The 7,589-nt window shown below is 35.7% G+C and overlaps 1 pseudogene; it reads left to right on the top strand.

Moving 5' to 3' along the window:
• The first annotated feature begins 5,007 nt into the window (after positions 1 to 5,007).
• LOC118617698 lies at positions 5,008 to 5,345 on the top strand (annotated as a pseudogene).
• Positions 5,346 to 7,589: the final 2,244 nt, after the last annotated feature.

Genomic DNA, 7,589 nt, shown 5'->3' with positions numbered 1-7,589 from the left:
AGAACTATAAATGAGACATATATATGAAGAATATTTCATTGGCAAAATCTGTAGGACAGTTATTGGATGTGAACAGCTGAAAGAAAATAGAGTTAAAGATCATGCTTAGATGAGTCCTGGTCTGAATTTACCCTTCTTACTGTCACCTTGCTCACTCAGCCCCAGCCATGTCAACCTCCTTGCCATTACATAAAAACATCTGCCATACTCCTGTATCAGTGCCTCTGAACTTGCTATTCCTTCTCCTGTTCCCCAGACATTTCCATAACTTGTTCCTTCTTTCTGTCGGGTGTTTGTTCAGATGTTACCTTCTCCGCGAGGATTTCTATAGCCCTCCAATCCCCCTATTTAATATTGCAGCCATCCGTAACCCCAAACATCGTGATGATTTGGAATCTGATGGAGTCGTTACAGATATGGGAGAATAACAGTATGAGATCTATTTTGAACATATTAAAATAAAAATGTAGTGGGTTAGAAAAATAAATCTGTAACACAGAAAAGATAAAAATGTAATGATGTATTTTTAAGAGTCCTCAAAATAATTATAATATGGATATCAGGACTTCTGCTTCAGGGCAGGATGAAGTATTCCTGGCAACTAGAAAAGCCAGGAAATTTATAAGAATGCTGTGTGTGTGTGTGTGTGTGTGTGTGTGTGTGTGTGTCAGAGAGCTGCTGAAGCAAAAAGGCTTAGGAGGACTAAAATTCCAGAAAAAATGGATGAAGTCAGACATAAAATGAGGACCTGTGGTTTCCCTTTTTTCTGGAAGTACTCGCTGATTGTAAATATAAACAAAAACCTAAGGATGTGAGCAAGAAGACAGATCTGCTGTTAAAGCACTAATAAACAATCACAGTTTTGTAAGTTATGTGGGTTACTGTGACAAAATTGGAGATTCAGCCCTGGCCGGTTTGGCTCAGCGGTTAGAGCGTCCGCCTGCGGTCCGGAGAGACCCGGGTTTGGTTCCCGCTAAGGGTGCGTACCTCGGTTGCTGTTTGTCCCCGGCCCTGGTTGGTCGTGCGGGTGGCAGCCACTCGATGTGTCCCTTTCACATCGATGTTTCTCTCTCTCTCTCTTCCTCTCTCTCTCTCCTACTCTGTCTGTACAAAAAATGGAAAAATGTCCTCGGATGAGGATTAAAAAAAAAACAAAACAAAACAAAATTGGAGATTCAAAGGACTCTAACACAGCCAACCTCCATCTCAAGACTTTGCTATATTCTGCAGATGTGTAGAAAAAATGCTCAAAGAGCTCATTTAAATACCTCTGAAGAGCAGACAGTAAATTCCAATTTCTTGGTACTAAGGAGAGTAAATTCTCAATTAAAAGCCTATTAAAGGCTACCATAGGAACATATACAAATGAGAGGCAACAGAATCTTAGCAAACTGCTTCTCAGCCTGAGCTTAGTTCATAATTGAATGAAGCTATCAGTTATTTTCCACATTTTAAAAATTAAGACTATTTTTTAGAGCAGTTTTAGGTTCTCAGAAACACTGAAGAGAAGGTACAGAGATTTTTCATGTATCTTCTGTCCCCACAAACACATTGTCTCTCCTATTATCAACATCGCCCACCAGAGTGATAAAATTGTTATAATTGATACATCTACACTGACACATAATATGTACACAAAGTACATTGTTTATGTACATTTTATGGGTCTAGGCAATGTATAATGACATGTGTCCATCATTATGGTATCATACACAGTATTTTCACTGCCCTAACAATCCTCTGTGCTTTGCCTAGCTTTTCAGATTGTCTTCTTCCACTTAGTAATATGCATATAAGTTCCCTCCATGTCTTTCATGGCTTGATAACTCATTATATTTTAGCATTGAATAATATTCCATTGCCTGCACGTACCAGTTTAGTTATCCGTTTATCTTAGTTACTACTAAGTTTTGACAATTATGAATAAAATTGCTGTAAACATCTATAAGCAGGTTTTTGTGTGGATATAAGTTTTCAGCCCCTTCTGGTAAATACCAAGGAGTACAATTGTTGGATTGTATGGTAAGAATATGTTTAGTCTATTAAACTGTCTTCTAAAGTGGCTACATTTTTTTGTATACCCACCAGCAATGAACGATTATTCCTATTGCTCCACATCCTCACCAGCATTTGTTGTCAGTGTTCTGGATTTTGGCCATTCTAATAGGTTTACAGTGATATCTCATTGTTGTTTTAATTTGCATTTCCCTGAGAATCTATGATGTGAAGCATTCTTTCAATATGGTTATTTGTTAACTGTATATCTTCTTTGATGAGGTATCTACTCAGGTATGTGGCCCATTTTAGTCAGGTTGCTATTTTTGCAGACTTTTAAGAATTATTTGTGTATTTTGGATAACAGTCTTTATCAGATACTTTTTTTGCAAATTCATTCTCCTGGTCGGTGGCCTTCTCATTCTCTTGATTTTGTCTTTCACATAGCACAAGTTTTTACTTTTAATGAGCAAGTTTGTCGTAATTTTTTCATGTTCGTGCCTTTGGTATTATATATAAAAAGTTATAGCTATACTCAAGGTCATCTAGGTTTACTCCTATGTTATTGTCTATGAGTTTATAGTTTATGTTTTACATTTAGGTCTATGATCCATTTTGAGTTAATTTTTGTGAATGATGTAAGGTTTGTGTCTAGATTTTTTTTTTGCAAGTGGATTTCAATTTTGTACCATTTGCTAAAACAAACTGTCTTTGTTGCATCATATTGCCCTTTGCTCCTTTGTCAAAGATCATTTGGCTCTATTTATGTGGATCTATTTTTGGACTCTCTGTTCTGTCTTGATCTGTCTGTTCTTTCACCAATACCATGCTGTTTTGATTGTTTAGCTTTATAGTAACTCTTGATGTTGGGTAGTGTCAACCCTCCAACTTTCTCCTTTCCCTTCAATATCATATCTCCATATAATAATTAGAATCAGTTTTTCAGTATCCAAAAAATAACTTGCTGGAATTTTTATTGCAATTGTTTTGAATCTATAAATCAAGTTGAGAAGTACTGACATCTTGACAATATTGAGTCTTCCTATCCACATATGTGGAATATCTCTCCATTTATTTAGTTATTCTTTGATTTATCAGAGTTTGTAGTTTTCCTTATATAGATCTTATACATGTATTGTTAGATTTATTCCTAAGTATTTCATTTTTGTGGTTGCTATGTAAATGGCTTTGTGATTTTAATTGCAAATCTTGTTCATTGCTGGTATAACAAAGGGCAATTGGCTTTTCTATATCAACCTTGTATCCTGCAATATTGCACTAACAACGTATTTCCAGGGATGTTTTTGTTTATTATTTCAGATTTTCTACATAGACAGTCAGGCCAAAGACAGTTTTGTTTCTTCCTTCTCAATCTGTATATCTTTTATTTCCTTTTCCTGTCTTATGGCATTAGCTAAAACTTCAGTATGATGTTGAAAAGCAGTGGTGCGAGACGACATCCTTGCCTTGTATCTGAACTTAGCGGGAAAGCTCTGATCTCCTCACCACTAAGCATGACATAAGATACAGGATTTTTGTAGATATTCTTTATCGAGTTGAGAAAGTACTTTCTATTCCTAGTTTACTGAGAGCTATTATCATAAATGGATGTTAGATGTAATCAAATTCATGTTCTGCATCTACTGATATGATCATATATGGTTTTTCTTTTTTAGTCTGTTGATATAACAGATTACTTTCATTGATTTTTAAATGTTGATTCAGAATTGCATACCTGGGATAAATTTCACTTAGTGTTGATGTATAATTCTTTATATACATTGTTGGATTCAATTTGCTAATATTTTGTTGAGGATTTTTTCATTTATCTTTATAATAAATATTGGTCTATAGTTTTCTTTTCTTATAATGTCTTTGCCTGGTTTGGATAAGAGCTGGCCTCATAGAATGAGTTAAGAGGCTTTCTTTCTGCTTCTATTTTCTGGAAGACATTGTAGAGAATGGTTTAATTTCTTCCTTAAATATTTGGTAGAATTTATTAGTAAACCCATCTGGGCCTGTTCTGGTGCTTTATGTTTTAAAATGTCAATTATTATTGATTCAGTTACTTTCACAGATATTGATATTGGTGTATTAATATTGTCCATTTCTTCTCGTGTGAGTTTTAACAAATTGTATCTTTCAAGGAATTGGTCTATTCAATCTAAATAAAGAAAATCCTAGGGAAGCAATTTAATGGTGAATTGTCCCAAACATAAAAAGAACAACAATAGTATTATTCAAAATCCCCAAAATAATAGAAGCAGAGGGATAATTTCACAATTGTTTTTTTCCCCAGTCAATATAACCTTGATTATGAAATCAGAAAAAAAATATTGTAAGATATATCACAACCCTGAAGAAGGGCTTAACGGGTTCAAGACTGAAACGAAGTCGGTAGAGCAAAAGCATAGCAAATAAAAGAAGAAGGGAATAAGATTGGAGGGAAATAGGGGACCGTTGTCTAGGACCCTACAGGCCAGGGAAGGGAATTCTGTAATTTATTAAAAGCAATAGTAGTTGACTTATTCATATCAATATATTCAATTTAATTATGAAATTATAAATCATAATTAAATTTATCAAAAAAAGCTTCATCTAATGTCACCTCTGTGTGATATTAAAAGTTATTCTCGCCCTGGCCAGTTTGGCTCAGCGGTTAGAGCGTCGGCCTGCGGTCCTGAGAGACCCAGATCAGTTCCTACTAAGGGCACGTACTTTGGTTGCAGTTTGTCCCCGGCCCTGGTTGGTCGTGCGGGTGGCAGCCACTCAATGTGTCCCTTCATGTCGATGTTTCTCTCTCTCTCTCCCTCCCACTCTATCTGTACAAAAAACTGGGAAAATATCCTCTGGTGAGGATTAAACAAAATTAAAAAATAAAAATAAAAAGTTATTCTCGCTCTTTCCCTGCCGCCGCAGAGTTGTGCGGAGGCGGAGGCTTGGGTGCGTTCAAGATTCGGCTCAGCCCATAACCCACCGCCCCGGCCGGGGAGGCATTGCTGCTGGAGGGTAATGGGCGTTAACACAGCTTTACAAGAGGTGCTGAGGTCCCCCAGCGCGCGGACTCGCGAAGCTGCCAAAGCCTTCGACAAGCGCCAAGCCCACCTTCGTGTGAGCGCATTGGATGAGCCTATGGAGGTCAGGTTGGCGGAGGCCCTTTGTGTGGAACACCAAATCAATCTCATCAAAGTTGACAACAAGAAACTAGGGGACCGGACAGGCCTCTGCAAAATCGACAGAGGGGGACAGCCCCGTGAAGTGGTTGGTTGCAGTTGTTTGGTGATGAAGGACTATGGCAAAGAATCTCAGGCAAAGGATGTCATCGAGAGTACTTCAAATGCAAGAAATGAACAAATAAACTTGGCTTTTGTTTAAAAAAAAAATTATTCTCTACTGAATCATTTTAAATTTTGAAGAAACTATCTGTATTTCAATTTTGCAACAAATAAAAATAAAATATTTAATATTTTCCTTGTTTAGCATATTATGACCTATTTTAATAATCTATTTTCAAAAATGTTTAAGTTATTTTTAAGTACATGTAAGTTGTATGATCAAAAAGCACTTTGCAATAATTTCAAAGATCTTATTTTATTGATTGACCCCTGGCCTGTCCCATCAGTGTTGTAAGTTTCTAAAGGTATTCGCTAAAATTGCCTTCCTTCCCTATCCCATCCAGCACCGTCTCTTTTTGTCCTTTCTTAACCTCTCTTCTTCTTTCATGTAACACAAACTTGTGGCCAACATGTAGCCAAAATGTCAAAGATAAATAACTCTCCTCACTTTTCAAGTATAGTCTCAAACAAACATTTTTGTATCATAGTAGCCTATTAAGATGAAGTGTTTCCAAACTTGTGGGATTAAAATATGACTCCAAGAATAATTTTGAAAATTCTAGCTATGTTGACAAAACTCTGGACAATGTTTGTTTCCTCCTGACCACAAAAATATGTTACCTTTTATGAAGTTGCTAAAATCAGTCATGACTACCCTCAATGAAATACTCTCAGTATAGGCTGAGTTAAGCAGGCAAATGCACCTCAAAATCTCAGTTTCTTAACTAAGTAGAGTCTTTCTTCTGCTTTTACAATGTATGGTGTGTCAAGAGGATCTTCTGATTTACTTCCTGAAATGATCAGAGATATCAGCTTCTTCTAGTTGGGTCTTCCATCTTGAAGTCCTTGCTCCTCACTACTTGGATGAGTGAGAGCGAGTAAGATCATAAGGACCTTTTAGAAGTCAGCAATCAGCAATATAGATCTTTACATTTACATTTCATTGCTGAAAACTAATCATATGACCCCATATAAATGCTAGTGATCTGGAAAAGGCTGCCACAAGCTGAAAATGCATATTTGAATGGCTAATCGAATAGTAAGTCAACATTGAAGACTTCACAAGTAAAATATCTGACTGTTCTCATCTTTTAAAAAATTCATGCCATTGTAATAGGAAATAGAGTATGGAATGTCAAGATAAAAAAAAACTATGCCTCATTATCACTGATGAAATGACTATAGGCCACTTATATCCACAGGTAAACATATGTAAACAATAATGTATCATTTATTTTGCCTCTAGGCCAATCATGCATAAAAACTGGCACTATTAAAAGGCCTTTCTCCTCTCACAATATCTGAAAATGCTTTGACTATCTCAGAATGTTTTTCAAAATAGGACAATTATTGAACAAAAGTACACAAAGGTCCGCGTTATTGCTCAAAAACAATGCACCCACTGTGTTCCCCACCCTCCCATATGTATGTATATAATTATCAGAGAATTATAGGAAACTTGAATATGCTTTTTGCTAAGAAATGAAAAATTGTCATCTCTATGGTTCAAACAAATAAACAAAACAACAACAAATAAAAGCCAACAACTTTCAAAACAATAATTTAATAATAGGGAGTTGGCATGCAAAAAGTTATTTCTCATATAAAAATCCAATTTCTCTTCTGCCTTCTGCAAATGTCTGGTTTAGAAATTGAAAGTACTAATTGCCCGAGGTTAGAAACTCCTGGGATTTAAGTGTCAAAAGGTCAAAATACCAGGATAGTTAACGTTCTGGTGCTGCAGATATTTTGTATTAAATGAAAGAATGAAAAGAAAAAAATAACTCAAGGGAATGCTGAGTTAAAAGTTGGTAGCAGCAGGAGGGTTTAGAGCAAAATAATCATTAAAAAATCCTTTGGGATTGGCTTCTTTTGCAGCCTGCTAACATACCTCATGGGCACATAAATTTTTATTTTTATTTTTAATGAATCTTAACAAATGTATACTTCTGAGTACCCATCCAAACAACTTGATCTGTAATTTTCTTCCAGTATTATCTTATGTATAAATAATCATATATATATATCCATGCACTCACACAATTTTTGTAAATTAAGCTACAGCTTACATAAAATGGTGTTACCTTAAAAAATTAAAAATTGAACTTCCATTTGACCCAGTGATTCCACTTCTAGGAATATACCCTAAGAAGCCTGAAACACCAATCAGAAAGAATATATGTACCCCCATGTTTATAGCAGCACTATTTACAATAGCTAAGTTCTGGAAACAGCCCAAGTGTCCATCAGTAGACAAAT

The sequence above is a fragment of the Molossus molossus genome, unplaced genomic scaffold (assembly GCF_014108415.1).
Source record: "Molossus molossus isolate mMolMol1 unplaced genomic scaffold, mMolMol1.p scaffold_m16_p_5, whole genome shotgun sequence".
Taxonomy (NCBI): Eukaryota; Metazoa; Chordata; class Mammalia; order Chiroptera; family Molossidae; genus Molossus; species Molossus molossus.
This window is presented reverse-complemented; position numbering and strand designations above follow the sequence as displayed.